Source organism: Protopterus annectens, chromosome 6.part0 (assembly GCF_019279795.1).
Source record: "Protopterus annectens isolate FY-2018-M chromosome 6.part0, PAN1.0, whole genome shotgun sequence".
Classification (NCBI taxonomy): domain Eukaryota; kingdom Metazoa; phylum Chordata; order Ceratodontiformes; family Protopteridae; genus Protopterus; species Protopterus annectens.
In genome coordinates, this window is record NC_056737.1 from 415966838 (window position 1) to 415982091 (window position 15254).

Below are 15254 nucleotides of genomic sequence, written 5' to 3' on the forward strand. Positions count from 1 at the left end.
AAATGAAATTGTACATTCCTTCTATTGGGAACTACAGCAATTATCTATACAATGTGAAACAGGGTGTAATCTGTTCAGCTATGTGATTACAAGGCCTGTAACTTTTTCTAGGCCAGGAAGCTGGTGTTCTGTAAAACAGCAATTACAGAATTTTGTTAATGAGAAAGCTAGTCATGAGCAGGTAAACAAACTCAACAGTATGTAAATGTGAGAATTTGCTTCATTGCATCTGTGATTTCTGTACAAAAAGATATAAACACATAGATGAATGCAAAAAAAGGGAGAAAATAGTCTAAATGACACAGCTGCCCAGATGTGTATGATATACAGACTTATGAGTTACCTGTACTTGTGTTTCTGCCCTGAAAATCAGATAGTTTTAGTTTAGGTTGTACTAATTCTTTCAGACAAGAAATAGTTTTAGTTTAGGTTGTACTAATTCTTTCAGACAATAAATAGTTGTAGGCGAATGTCTTCTTCATTTGTTCAAAGGATTTTTTTTGTTTTTCTGTGCAAAGACTCATTTTTCTATATATTAACTGTTAGCTGCTCTGCTTAACTTGTTTTCTGTTCAGTACTTTTACTTACTCACTTTTAGAAAACTTGTGAATGGTCGTCTATCTACTTATTGACAATAAGATATTTATTGTTAGATGGTGACAAGCTGCTGACAACCATCTCTAATTCTATGGACCGCTCAGCTACACACCATCATTTGTGTTTAATATGAATTGGCTTATTACCAATAGTGAAACAGCAATTGGGAGATTCCCAGCCCGGTAATCTAGAGTGGTGGCACTTCATTACCTTGAGCCATGACAGAAGGCTGTAGAGTTTAAGAATGTTACCAACCTTCTCTGAAAATTACTGAGTTTGTGTGAAAGTAAGAATTTATTCAAAGTACAGTTACATGGACAAAGGAGCACTGGAGGGCATTGAAACCCAGGCAGAGTGGAGATCTACAGAGCTGTGCTACGTTGCTCAGTGAGGTGTTGGAGCCCATTCATGGAGTTGATAGTGTAGGCCAACATCCAAGGCAACAGTGCATATTTCCTGAATACTCTTGAGGCTAAGCTGCATTTAGAAGATTGTTCAGTGGTACATATTTGTGTGCCTTTTTTTTTTTTTTAACACTTTAATATGTTTAACTCCAGTGGTGTGACTTGAAAGACCGCACCCCTGTTAGGCATCAGTTAGAGGATTTTTTGATTAAAGATAAATTTACTGGTGGGCAGTGCGGCATATCCAAGTACCATACACCTGTTGACCTTCACGCACCCTAAGAAACACTGCAGATTCTCCGTAATGGTCATAGCAAAGGGAATTCATGGCAACGAAAAGACCCCAAGTGAAGCCTGCAGATTCTTATACCACAATGAACTGTAGCATTAGCTCCATCACATAGACAGTTATTGCCCTTGCTGTGACCCTGATGCCCAAGACTGATTAGAGATTAGGGAGCTGGAGGAGCTGACTGGAGTGGGTGGGACTAAGCAGCCAAGGACAGCTTAATTATTCAAAGAAAGGCAGCCCAGTCTTCTTTACTGCTGACTTATAGTATAGGCTTATCAATGCAGCAGGCGGTATAGACTACAGACATATATTTATCCACCAAGCAGTAAATGTGTACTATAACTGGGATTTGTGCATACACAGAACAGAGAATGCAGTAGCTGCAAGTGCAATAGGACATGAAGTTCATGCTAAGGGGATGGCAAATCAAAGCAATACAAAAAATGGTGACATCAGCCTGGGTATCAGCCACCTGCAAACTTCTGTCATCCAAAAAGAAACAAATGGTCTGTCAGAGCCATTACCTGGATGACAGCTGGTAGGCAGTAAGAATGAAAACATTATTAAAAAAATATATTTGTGAAGAATTGAAAACCACTGAGCGACTGCCTGCTTCACTATTACACAGCAAAAGAAATACAAACATTAGGGTTAAAAAGAACATAACTAATCAAGATCTCAGATGTTACCTGTGTGGTGGCTCTATCAACATCATTCTACTCAAAATCACTCTGCCTCAATGGCATACTGGAAACAGCTTCACTGGCAAGATGGCAACTGCTGAAACATGTTACCTTTGTTCAGAAACAGACTCTTTTTCTGAGGAGCACAACCAACCAACCAGTCAATCCTAAAATGACTTCTAGATGATGATGGAAGAGAACACGAGTGTGTCATCTTAAAACTGTTAGAAGTAAACACACACATCATGATGAATCAGCTTCAACTGACACCACTGTGCATGCCTCATCTTTTCTAGAAAATAAAAAGAAAAAAGAAAAGAAAGAAGTGAAGCCTGCTACCTTCTGATGTTAGAGTACAGCATTACCCAGGCCAAGTTGCCAATGGTCATCAGCCCAGATTCCCTGAAGGGAAAAGACTCAACATCTTGAGCGCAGTGGATGTTTGAGTGTCCTGTAAGGCATCCAGTAACTATGCACGTCTTCCAGATGAAGAGATGGATCACAGAAATAATGTGAGGAGTGGTGACCAGGGTTAGGGGATGTTATCATGATGCCATTTGAGCTATAAAACTAAAGTCATTTAAGATTATGTTTTCCATGATAGAAATCTCACACAAACACACTTTCTAAACTTCCTGTTACAGTGAACAGGCTGTGGCACCAAATAAGTATGGTACACCAGACTTTCTTAGGCAAGCTAAGATATATAATTCCCCCAATGCCTCCTCCCAGTATGCGGCTGCCTGGTATACCTCCCACGGAGGCACCCAGACAGCGTCCACATAAGATGCCCAAACCAAGGATCAAGACCGCCACAAGATGGAAAGTTTCATGTGCCCTTGTGATCCTTAAATGCATCTTATAAACATTCAGTAGCTATCTATCTAATAGCTTGTATATATGTATATCTTTATAATAAAAATATACTCACACACACACAACATATTTATATTATATATGCATACTTTCATATGTGTATATAAATACATAAATATGGACACATGTATACATATAACTGAAATGTATAGAATGCTGACCCACAATACTTCTAGTAAGGATAAATGTTGCCTGTTAACTCTGGATCCCATATTCTTCATTCAATCCATGCATGTCCTATGTATACACACACTATGGTTCTCCTATAGTAATAACAATTCTACCTGCTTCCATGTGAGAGCCTTTAGTTGCTAGGCAAAACAAATTAGATTAAACCATGTATTAAAAAGAAAACAGTCAAGAATTCACACATTAAAAATCTCCCTTTCAGCTATAAGTTATGGCATATTTTCAAATTCAAATCCTCATTATGACTGATTTCATTATGACTGGATAAATCAACACAAATAACCCATAAATCAGACTGGTATTTATGTTTATTTAAATCTTTACCTAGCCCAGGTCCATTAAATACTTGTCTTTAGAGGGCATAATATTTTTTGATAACAGCATCAAACATTACTCTTACATAAAAATGACTCCTGGCCCTTTTACATGGCTGACAATGATTTCAAGGCATTTAACAGAAAGAAAAGCAGAAGTTATTTGGTGCCCTGGCCAAATTTCTCCATTTTGTGTAAATATCACATCAAGCCTCCCTTAAAAACAGTTCATGGGCCTACTTAGAACAGCCTTGTCAGCAAAAAGCGAATGAACGATTAAATTAATTTTGCCTTGCATTAATAACTGTGAGTCCTTCATGCCAAATAATTCATAGCAGAATTCTCACCAAGCACTCCAGTACCAACAGATCAAGTATGACTTATGCTGGATTAGTAGTAGTGATAGTTGAATAATTTTACTTTAGATTTGTCTATGTCATCTACAAATTAATTCTGGAATTTTCTAAATGATATTTCAACATCCCCACCATGGACATACAGAGCCCTCTACCTCTTTCTCTAGAATTACCACACTGTTAGACCTAGATTTCTGGTGCTCTATAGTACAGAAACTTTAGTTAGACCTAGACCAGGATAAAAATAGAAAAATTACACAATGGACACTAATGGCTTGTCCTTTCTCTCAAAACAGCACCATGACACACCTACATCTGCTAGCTGGAAAAGTAACATCAGAAATAACAAGACAGTAGAAGCCCACGCAAAAGCATACTAAAATTCCTTCATTCCGCTTCCATTTTTTCTTACGCTAGCAGATTAAATAGCATCAGGCAACTCAAGGTTAGACACGTGTGAGACAGAAAATATCAATGTGGGGTTACATCAAAATTAAGTTTTTTGAAGGTGAGGGGGTTGTAAATGAGGCAATCGAATGTACGGGTTCTGCTTTTCCCCATGTACAAACAAATGTCCGCAGTGTACCTCTGCAAGAAAAGCTGGGGTGCACAACCTTATATAATATTTGTCCCACTCTGGAAATAAACAATCAGCAAAAGAAATTCACCTCCGAGTTTCAGCCTACCTACCATACTTTCACCACTGGGTATTACACACACATGCAACCTGCACATGCAAAGCTAAAGCCTACTCTAATTTACTCTCTGGTGCAGTGAACATTTCTAAAATCAGGTTATTTTTTTCCTCTGACCCAGCATCCTTGTTCCAGGAACACAGGCAGCCTTAGGGTTATGTCATATTAACATCAGATCCAGCTTTTTTCCAGCTCCCTGTAAAACACTAGTGCTCTGTAAAGCTGTCTTCTGTCCTGGCTGATGCACAGACGACTCCAACCCTCCCTGACAAGGAAAAATAGCCCTAAAACAATACACTAAAGGGGCAGGACTTGAATCAAAACCCAGCGTCTTATAAACAAGACTCGGGAATTATCCTGTTAGGTCCTTCTCAATTTCCAGGATGTTGGTACAACCATCTGCTTAGCTGTGGGTGTATACAGTGTATTTCTACAGTATGATTGCTCCCAAAAGCTTTTACAAGACATGTCAGTAATACCTGTGTACTGTGTAAAATAAACTTGACAATTAAATGACTCAGTAAATATTCAACAAGGTCTTTCATCTGCTTTTACTCAGTGCTAAGAAATTAAAATTGCAAAAAGAAAGTAAATTAACATAAGAACTAGTGGGAATGAAAACTAAATCCCCAAAATGACACCTTAACATGCTAACCCTTAAATTAGTTTATAGATGGGCATAAGCTTCTAGAATACATTTATTTTTCTCTGGTTAAGTTTTACAAATATTTTTCTAGCCACACTCTACCAGCTAAATTACTTCAAAACAGTGTCTAAATAGAGAACACAAAGAAAATCTAATTATTAGTTTTATTTTTCCTAAAGGCAAAATATGATTCATACAACATAATTTTAAATTTCAATAAACTGTTTGTTTTTTATTAAATCTGAAAAATATTAGGAGTCTAAAATACACATGCATACGTACATATTACAAAAAAAAAACATGCATACTAATACACACTCCATTACCTTTATGTCTATCTAGTATAACGTTGCTGGCAGGTGTGCTGTAAAGCATAATACCAGTTTAAAACCTGGCTATGTGGAACGTCTTCATGGTAATTTGCATAGATTAACCATGATGGATTGCATTAGGGCAGTGTGTGTAATTCTGTGAATTTCAGCATGCACTGAATCTGTCAGGTATGAAGTAAAAACAAAATTAGGTACAGTAGGAGAATATTGCCAGTTTATTGCAAATGGATTACGATAAATATAATTCCTGCAACAAGTAAAGCAGTTCTGATTTTATAGCAAATTTTTAAAAATAAAAAAAGCATTTCAGAGTCACAGACACATCTCATCATCACAGGAAAAGCAACAGGATAAAGCCAGGGTGCCATGGTGACCAAACAGAAAAATTACTTAGAACACCCAGAGGGCTGGATTGCGAGAAGGTCTGTGAATCTGCTGATTGCATTTTTGCATTAATAATAAAAAAACAGACTTTTTTTGCAGAATTAAGAGCCTACTGGTTTGTAAATTCTGCACTTTTCCACCAACACACAACATTCTCTTGCTTTCTTACATCCAAACAGTCCTGAAGGGTTATCAGAATTAATACAAAATCCAAATCTACACTACGGACTTCATTTTTCCATACTTCCTAAAATTTTAAAATACTTAACTGAGTTTAACTTTTGTAGAATATGAGGATAATATGTTAGCTACAAAAAGTATATATATTTTTTGTCACATGCAAAGTCTGTCAGTTTCTCATATTAACTGCCAATGCTTTCAGCACAAATATGTTCTTGAGATTCAAAACAGTATAAGCACTAATGGATTTGTATCATTAATAAGCATAAGGTTACCCCCAAATGGGACAGAAAAAAAAAGAAGGAATAGCAAAATCTGACAGCCACTTTTCAGGTAGTTCTACCCACTTTTGGTTTGCACACTTCACCTATGTTTTATACAAAACCAGAAGAGTGTGTGGGGGGAGTAAGAACTACTTATGTTTTTCTAAACTGAAATCCCTCTGCAAATAAATGTACCCTTTTTCAAATACTAATAGTACATAAAATGCACATCAAAAAGTAGTACTGAAATGCAGTTTCCAAATATATCTAAATTGACATCAATTTCTCTGCAGACTACACGTGAATTATTAATTCAGACAGCTCATGAATTTATTAATTCAATATTTCTATTAAAATTATTCTAAACAAAACCAACATATGAAAAACAAAGCATCTGTTCCCATACTTACTGATATTTCTTCATCTAAGTGTATCCAAGTACATTTAGTCCCTGTCTCTGCTATAGCTGGCAATATAAATTCAGTCCTACCTCATTGTTCTAGTTCCCCCCCAACAAGTTTGAGCACCACTTCCAATTTTGGCAGAACTGATTCCTGCGTGTCATACTATCACAACTTGTAACTAACTATGTATCAATCATGCCGTTTTTACTGTTGGCTTGTTAAATTGCCTTAATTACATGTCCACAGGTCTTCATCACTCTTAAAAATGATAAAGAGCTACTAACCTGTTCTCACTACACTTCTATTACATATTTATAAAACGTATTAATAATTGTCAACTGCATATATTCATAACTGCATAATTTACTCATATGATTTACTCATTTAATGTATTTAGTTTAATTATTTGGTTACTTGGTATGCGGAATGGTCAAAACTGACCCCTTTCAGCCATGGCCTGGGTTCCCTAAGGGGTGCAATTAGGACATCACAGTACATTCATAAGTTATCTATAAAAGACAGCAAACTCAAGAACTAAATATATAAACATTAGAAATGGATAACAGAAAAATTGTAGTAGTGTAGTAGGACACAAGACAGAGAGATAAAGTATATAATATGAAAAAATTAATATAAAACATGACATGTCAAAGAAAGTAAAGTACAGTGGTCCAGTGGGTATACTTACAAAGCAAGATGACTATGCTGTATGACGTATTTAATGTCTTCATGCTAAAGCATTACGTTTCTTTAAACAGGTGTTCCTTTAATTTTGTTTTAAAGCCTTTCAGAGTTTATTCATTTCAAATGTCAGCTGGTACTCGATTCCAGCAGGCGAGGCCTTTTTTTAGCGAAAACACTCCCATCAACTACTGAACTAAAAAGGGCCTGTGTGAGGATTTTTAATAGTATTTATACTCTGATGTCTTGTTAGTTCCATTAGGATAGTTGTCCCTTTTCATGACAGACTGAAAGTGGTTAACTACACTGACTACGAGAAATCTGTCTAAACACCAGGGAACCTCCCTTAATCTTTCTGATAAGTGCCAAGGATGTTTTACATCCACTTGAGCTACCATCAACTTAGGAAGATGGGACCTTAGTTTATCGCCTCATATAAAGGATGGCACCCTTCAAGACTGCAGTATCCCCTAATGCTGTACTGCAGTGCAAGTAGTGAAAAATGAATTCGGTCACCTGTGATGGCAATAACATTCACAGCGTCCTCATCTTCTAGTATGAAAGGCAAGTATGCTACTGGTTGCACCACTGGAACGGATTCATGTTTTTTTCTAAAATAATACAGCTGCTCTCCAAAGTGCAGTTTTACCAGTAAAGACAAACATCTCTTTACTTTATTATTTTGATGGTAAAGGTAACCCAAAGAGCAGACTTGGCAATAACTGGAGACCAGTGAGACTTTTGCAGAAGCAGACAGTAATGGGGGAGTGAAAACGGAAAGAAAGCTGAACCTACACATTTGTACTGATTGCAACATGCAGAAATGGTTACTGGTTCTACACTGAAGGGACTTATTAACAGAAAGATACATTCCAGTTTAGGTATAACTACACATCTGCAATTTCTTTATCAGCTCAAGAGTCAAGTTGCTAAAGCCTTTAACATAGTTTAGCTAGTACATGGTGTTTTTGACCACAGTTTCCGTATGAATTTTAAATAACTAGATTTTACTATGGGCCCTACTCTGTAATCCTTGGTTATCTGTGAAAATATATTGCATAAAAGAGCCTGGCAGAACAATGGGGCAGTGTTAAATAACTTTTGGGAGGTACAGAATCACACCAGACTTCTAAGACTTTACTGTTAATTTACTATTGGTGGTCCAGTTAAAACAGAGGAAACTAAATAAAACAATAAACAAAAACAAATATGAAGAAACAACAAAAAAGGCATATGCGATACAAACTTTAATAATCCTTAAATTAGTGAAAACTACTAGCTTTTTTTTTTTTTTTTTAGTTTGCTGTATGACACCCCTGTATATAATAAAAGGATGACCTAGTAAAACAAGTAAAATGCAATGTTCAGAGACGAAAAGCAAATTTAAGGTCATTCACAAACACCTAGAAGAGAAACAGTCATACAAGAGCCCTGTGATACACCACAAGACAGTTTTCTTGACTCACAAGAAGACAGGACTTCATATACCTTTATATACCATTTATTTTATAATGCCATTATATCTGCTGTCCGTGGAACTAACACTAAGCCAAAATTTAGTTTTTCCAGTTTAGTAAGAAACAGTGGGTGGTCACCAGTATCAAAAGCTTCGACCTCAGTCACAAATATCTATTCTCTGAAAAAAACCACTGTTTATACTGTGACTTATAGTGTCTATAACTGAACATAAGGTGGTGACTATATTAAGTCCAATATACAGGCCATGTTATGCATCTGACAGGGGGCCGTAGCTATCTGTATGTTCACATACCTGACTGTACTAGTTTTTGAACATTAAAATCATAAGGCATAAATTTGCTCTGTCCAAAAATCATGTGGGAATGAAAACAAGGAGACCGAGTAGCAGAATGGCTGCTGCTTAACTGAAAGCTGTAGGAAGAACGTCTGAAGTGAGATGAAGATTGAAATGGTTTGGATATTAGTGGGGGCTGTCACTGCTAGCCTTAAAAATACATTGTGAAAAACCTTGGAGTGGGAACCACATTTCATGTCCAGCTTTTTTGAAGTTTAGGAACACATTCTACATGAATTACATTAACGTTGACTGTAGTGTTGAAGTTAGACAGGGTTTTGAAGATCAGTATTTTGATTGGGGGAGGGACTTTGCACTGTGCTTCAATGACTAGTTGGCATAGAAGGCTAAACTTGTGATCTGTAGTTCCTAAGGTACAGGTTTGATTCTTTTAACCCTCTTACCTACTGTGCGGCCATGAGCAAAGAGACCAGTTGACAAAATGGTTAAGGTCTTTGCCTCTCATGCACAAGGTGACCTGACCTATACCCAATACCTGCATGGAGTTTGCATGTTCACCCTGCATCTCTCTGGGGTTTCTCCCATTTCCCCAAAAACATGATGAGAGTTTTCATCTCAAACTCATCCAAGATTGAAGTTGTGGGCACCAGCAAAGATTCTAGATAGTGCCCTATAGGGGGAAGAGTTTATAGAACAGCTGCTTTGGGCATCTATGGTGTGCAGTAACCTCCATTCAGGAGAACATGGATCATAGACTGCAGAGCTAGCCACTCAGTGGTGTAAAATATGGCTGTAGGTGATGACTAATGTTGCTGAAAGGGCATGGGTATTTGCCAGTGATAAGTGAATTGATGACCCAACCTATTCTGACATAACCAGGGAACCATGCTAAAGGTGGGATGGGTGTATGTGCTCCTACTGGTTAGTGTGCGCCCACCACAAAGTCCAGCATACCTGCATCAATAAGTTACTAGCAGACTGGTGTCCCGTTGTCCATCTTGGGTTATCTGGGATACCTCTGTTGAGCAAAAACGGGACTTAAAATCATTCAAACTGCCAAACATTAACTAAGAATTGCTAAATTCAAGGTAGGTTCACTAACAGGACAGAGACTGAAAGTGGATGGCATGATGGTAAAGAGAAGGATGGACATCCTACATATCCAGGAGGCATTATTGAAAAGCAGTGCAGCAAAACCACTTGGCTTGGGATCCAGATTTTACTACTTAGTAGAAGGACAAACTCGAAATGGTGTAAGAATTGTGGTGAGGAAGAGATCTCAGATGACAGTGAGGGATGTCATCAAAATTAGTGACAGACTTGTGGCAATCGGACTCCGGTGTAATAAATGGTCAGCATTCATAACCTCTACCTGTACCCACAGAAGGGTTGTGATAGCAAAGAAAAAAAAAGAGTGCATTCAGACAACAGTTTCTAGATGTACAGGATAAAGCAGGACAACATGAGTCATTGTTGATAATTAGTAACCTGAATGCACACATCATATTAGATAGTACAGGATATTAGGACTGCCTGGGACCATATGGTCCTAGTAAGAAAAGGACAGTGGGGTAGAATCAGTGATTGCAAAGTCATCCCCCATGAAACAGTTGGCCCACAGCATAAGCCACTGCTTTCCACAATCAGAGTCAGAGAAGGTTCTAAGATCAATAGACACCAAGCTAATGGCCTGGAAGTTGACTGGAGAGAAAGCACAAGAGTTCTAGGCATTACCAATGGCTCTAGCACCTCAAGAAAAACAGTAAATAAGTGGAGTTGAAGAATTGCAGTGCCTCAGAACAACATGTGTGAGGACTATGGAACAGATATGTGGCCCAGCCAGGTACAGAAATAAGGCACAAAGGGAAAGCTGCTGGTGGAATGCAGAAATCCAGGAAGTTATTAAAAGAAAGAAGTAGTGCAGGAAAAAGTGGAAGATAGAAAAGATGGACCAGGCTAGGAAGGAATACCAGTTAGCTAACAAAGAATCTAAGAGAGGAGTTGCAGTACCAAACAGCAAGGCATCAGAGGCACTCTACCAGCTTCTGGAAAGTGACTCGGTAAATAGCACAAAGAAACTCTGTCAGGTTCCAAGGCAAAGATACAAAGAAAAACAAGACAGTAAGACACCCTTTGTAAGGAATGCCAACTAAAACCTGTTCACCAGTCCACAGGATATCAAAGACAGATGGAAGGAGTACTTCCAGCAGCTACTGAATGAAGAAAACCCTCAGAAGCTGTAATGCCCCAGACAGAGCTTACAATGAAAGAAAAGGAGACACACACTATAGAATAAGAAAGAACAACACTAAGGAAAATTAGGTCAGGGAAAGCAGCAGGTTCAGATGAGGTCACAGCAGATATGATAAAGATGTTAGGTGAGATAGCGGAGAAATGGCTCCTGGGACTAGTCTTAGCAGTGTGGAGAGAAAGACATACCCCAGATGACTGCTGAATAAGCACAGTAGTGCAAGTGTTCAACAATAAAGGGAGCATTCACAACTTTAGGCAATACAGAGATATCAAACTATTATCACACTGCATGAAAGTTCTGGAGAGGATGACTTGCAAGCGAATGTACAGACTAGTAGAAAGTAATATGGGAGATGAGCAATTCAGATTCAGGTCAAAATGCAACACAACTGACCCGAAGTTTGCAGTGAGACAGACAGCTGAGAAGAAGGTATACATGAGGAAAGAGTCCAACTGGGCATTCCTAGACTTGCAGAAAGCATATAACAAGGTCCCAAGAAAGCTGATTAGGGCAGGTTTGAAGTCACAGAAACATTGGTAAAATTAGCGCAGAGTATGTACAAGGACCCAATGATTCAAGTTCAGACAGTGTTTGGTCTCACAGAGGGGTTCCCAGTGGAAGTGTGTGTGCATCAGGGTTCATCCCAGAGCCCACTTCTGTTCATACATGTGATGGAATACATTAGAAAACAGGTCAAAGGAGACAAATCAACAACTGTGCAGTATGCAGATGATGTGGCATTGCAGGCAGACTCTGAACAGGAACTTCAGCAAAGGATAAGGAAATGGAATGCAAAACTGAAGGCGTATGGGATGAAAACAGATAAGACAGCTCTAATGGCAACAAATAGGGAACGTCAGAAGAAGCTGAGAATTAAGACAGAAAGGAAAATACTGGAACAGGTTAACAGCTCCAAGTATCTGGAAGGGGAAGTTGAGGAGAAGGAAAGTCTGAATGAGGAGGTCAAAGCTAGAATCAAAGGGGCTGCTGTCAACTGGCACAGAGTGTCAGGGATAGTGTATGACCGAAGAGTCCCAAAGAAGCTGAAAATTTAGGTTTACAAAATAGTGGAGTGACCAGTACTACTGCATGTTACAGAAACCTGGGCAGTTAAGGCCAAGCAGTTGAGGAAGCTCGAGGTGACAGAGATGAAGTGCCTGAAATGGGTAGTAGGATACACAATTAAAGAAATGAGTATAAAAGCGCAAAATTCAAAGTACCTCCAATTGCAGGAAAGATCAAAGAGAACAAACTATGGTGATTCGGGCGCATGTGTAGAAAAGCAGAAGAGAATCTGGTGAAGATTTAGGAAAGACAGGAAGAAGGCAAGAAGAAACAAGGGGGTCCAGCCAAGAAGTTGATGAATTACTTAAGAGAAGATCTGCAGCAGTCAGGAATGAGTGTCAAAGAAATTAGGAGAGTGACGCTGAATACAGAGATGGCAACAGTTGACACGACACTCAACGCCATGTAGAAAATGGGAAAAAGGGGATTGTTGATGATGAATTTGATCAAGTCATTCAACCAGACAATTTTTGGGCTAAGCTCTTCAGTGGACCCCTGGACTGCAAGCCTAGTAACCACCTATGAACTGAAAAAGTTCATCAAATAAGAACTTCTAATTAATTTCATTATTTAGAAGATGGTTTGGTGCAGAGGTTAAAGCTGCAAGCTGTAGTTCATGCTGTACAGGGTTTAATTCCTTCAGCCCTCATCTGCCTCTTCTATGACCATTAGCAAGTCACTCAACCAGACATTGCTCCCAGGTCAACCCTGAAAAGGGATTGTGGCCTACTTGGTTAACAAATACTATTATTAAAGCCATTCTAGTTCCTGGGGATTGATAAAGGGGAAATCAGGACATAAACGGCCAGGCTTAAAAAGATTCTTGGGCCATAAGCCTGGTAACCTCCTATGTCTAAACAGGATCCAAGCTGCTAGATCAGCTACACTCTTATCAAAAGGGTGAATGAATAAATAGAATAAAGCTTATGATGTGAATTCAAACTGAGCTGTTCTGCAGCAGGTTTTACTCTGTGAGATTAGTAGAGGGTCATACTCTACTGTATTAGTCAGCACTAAAACAGCTCACTCTCTAGGCTCAGATGAATCTACCAGACATCAGAAAACTTTAAATACATTTTCAATCATAATTTATACATCTCCTATGGTACTGTAAAAAAGGAGGCATGTAAATAATTTTGCACATACATACAAAATCTTTCCCTCTTGCTTGGTTGCTGTACCTGTGATTTACTCATAACTGTGACTTCTCAGTTCTAAAGTACCCAATAGCAGACACCGCAGTTACTCTCTGCAGAGGCACGATGATGACTCATGTTAAAGAGCCGTCAGGGAGCAGGATATGCACCTTCCACCGATACAGGGTGACTACACAACCCAAAGTGTACGGCTACATTCAGCTGAGTGAGTATGAGAGCTCTCCCTCTTGCGAAAAAGGGTTTAAACCATATGTGTGTTAGAAAAGGCAGACAGATATGGAATTTAAATTCTGGGGCATTATTTTACCATTCCTAACCCCATAAATTCTTTTGACGGTACAACTGTCATGTCAATTCAAAGACTATTAAAAATTATGTGACATGTATCCCACATCTGTAAGTATTATTTTCCATTAAAACTTTCATATTGTTTATATTTTGTCATTGTTTTTTCTGCTGCCTATTAACTATTAAAGCTTTCACTCAGGCTGTGCCTGCAAATGGTCACTCAATCAGTGCACTACACTAACAAAAATAAATAAAATAAAATAAACAAATACACCATTTGCAAGGGGTAGTGTGTGCCCTTTAACACCTACACAGCTAATTTTATAGGAGAGAATACTAAAAGGGGATGTTAGCCCTCCTTTTAAACAATTTTAAAGGACAATACAATTTGCAGATATAGTTGCAAAAGAGTGCAACTTAAACTTATGCTGTTTCATGGCAGTAAGTATAACAGTAAAAATATGTCAAAACCAGTGCCCAACCACCAGGGCTCATTCTAGGTAGCATTGTTCTTGAGAATGAAACCCGTACAGTGTGGACCTTTGCTGAATGGTTCGAAGATAGCAGTTATCGTCAGGATGCAGTCAGCTGAACAAGTCAAAGGTAGAATCAAGCAAGATTTGCCTCTCAAAAAAAACGTACATGACAAAGATGCAGGCAGCTTTCTGTCGTTAAATTACCTGTCAGAAATGGCACTGACTTTCACTCATGCCTATAGCTAGGGGGGGCTAACCTCAAGAAGAGTCTCTTCAAACTCACTAACCAATAAGCAATCTCATTCATCAATGCTGATTCACATCACACAGCATGAAATTTCCACAGTATGTGCTTATGCTAATTTCAATATGCTAACACGCAGTTTACTATAACTATAACTGCACTGTACTCAGTCCATGTCCTTCTGTACAAGAAGCTCATTCTTTCTTTTGCTTGCACTAGTCAACAGGATGTTATTTAGTGTGTGTGTGTGTGTGTGTGTGTGTGTGTGTGTGTGTGTGTGTGTGTGTGTGCGTGTGTATATATATATATATATATATATATATATATATACATACATACACACACACACACACACAGCTGTTCTACTATTCAATAAGTTTTCCTAGCAAGCTATTCAATAGTTAATGATACGGTCACTATGCGATACGTTAACAAAGAGGAACATGACTCAAACTTACTGTATCTTCACCACGGTCATAAGTCTAACATTCACTAACCCCAGGAATCCATTTAATATCATAGAGACAAAATCCTAGAAGTAACAGACTAACTTCTAAAAATTCAGGGAGAGGTTTTGCTCATGCAGAAATGTTCTGAGCTGTGGATAATTTGCTAAGAGTCTTCATTTGTTTTTTTAATGGCATTTTATGATATCAGTACGCAAGCTTCAAAGCTGTTACATAAAAGCACTGACTGCCAC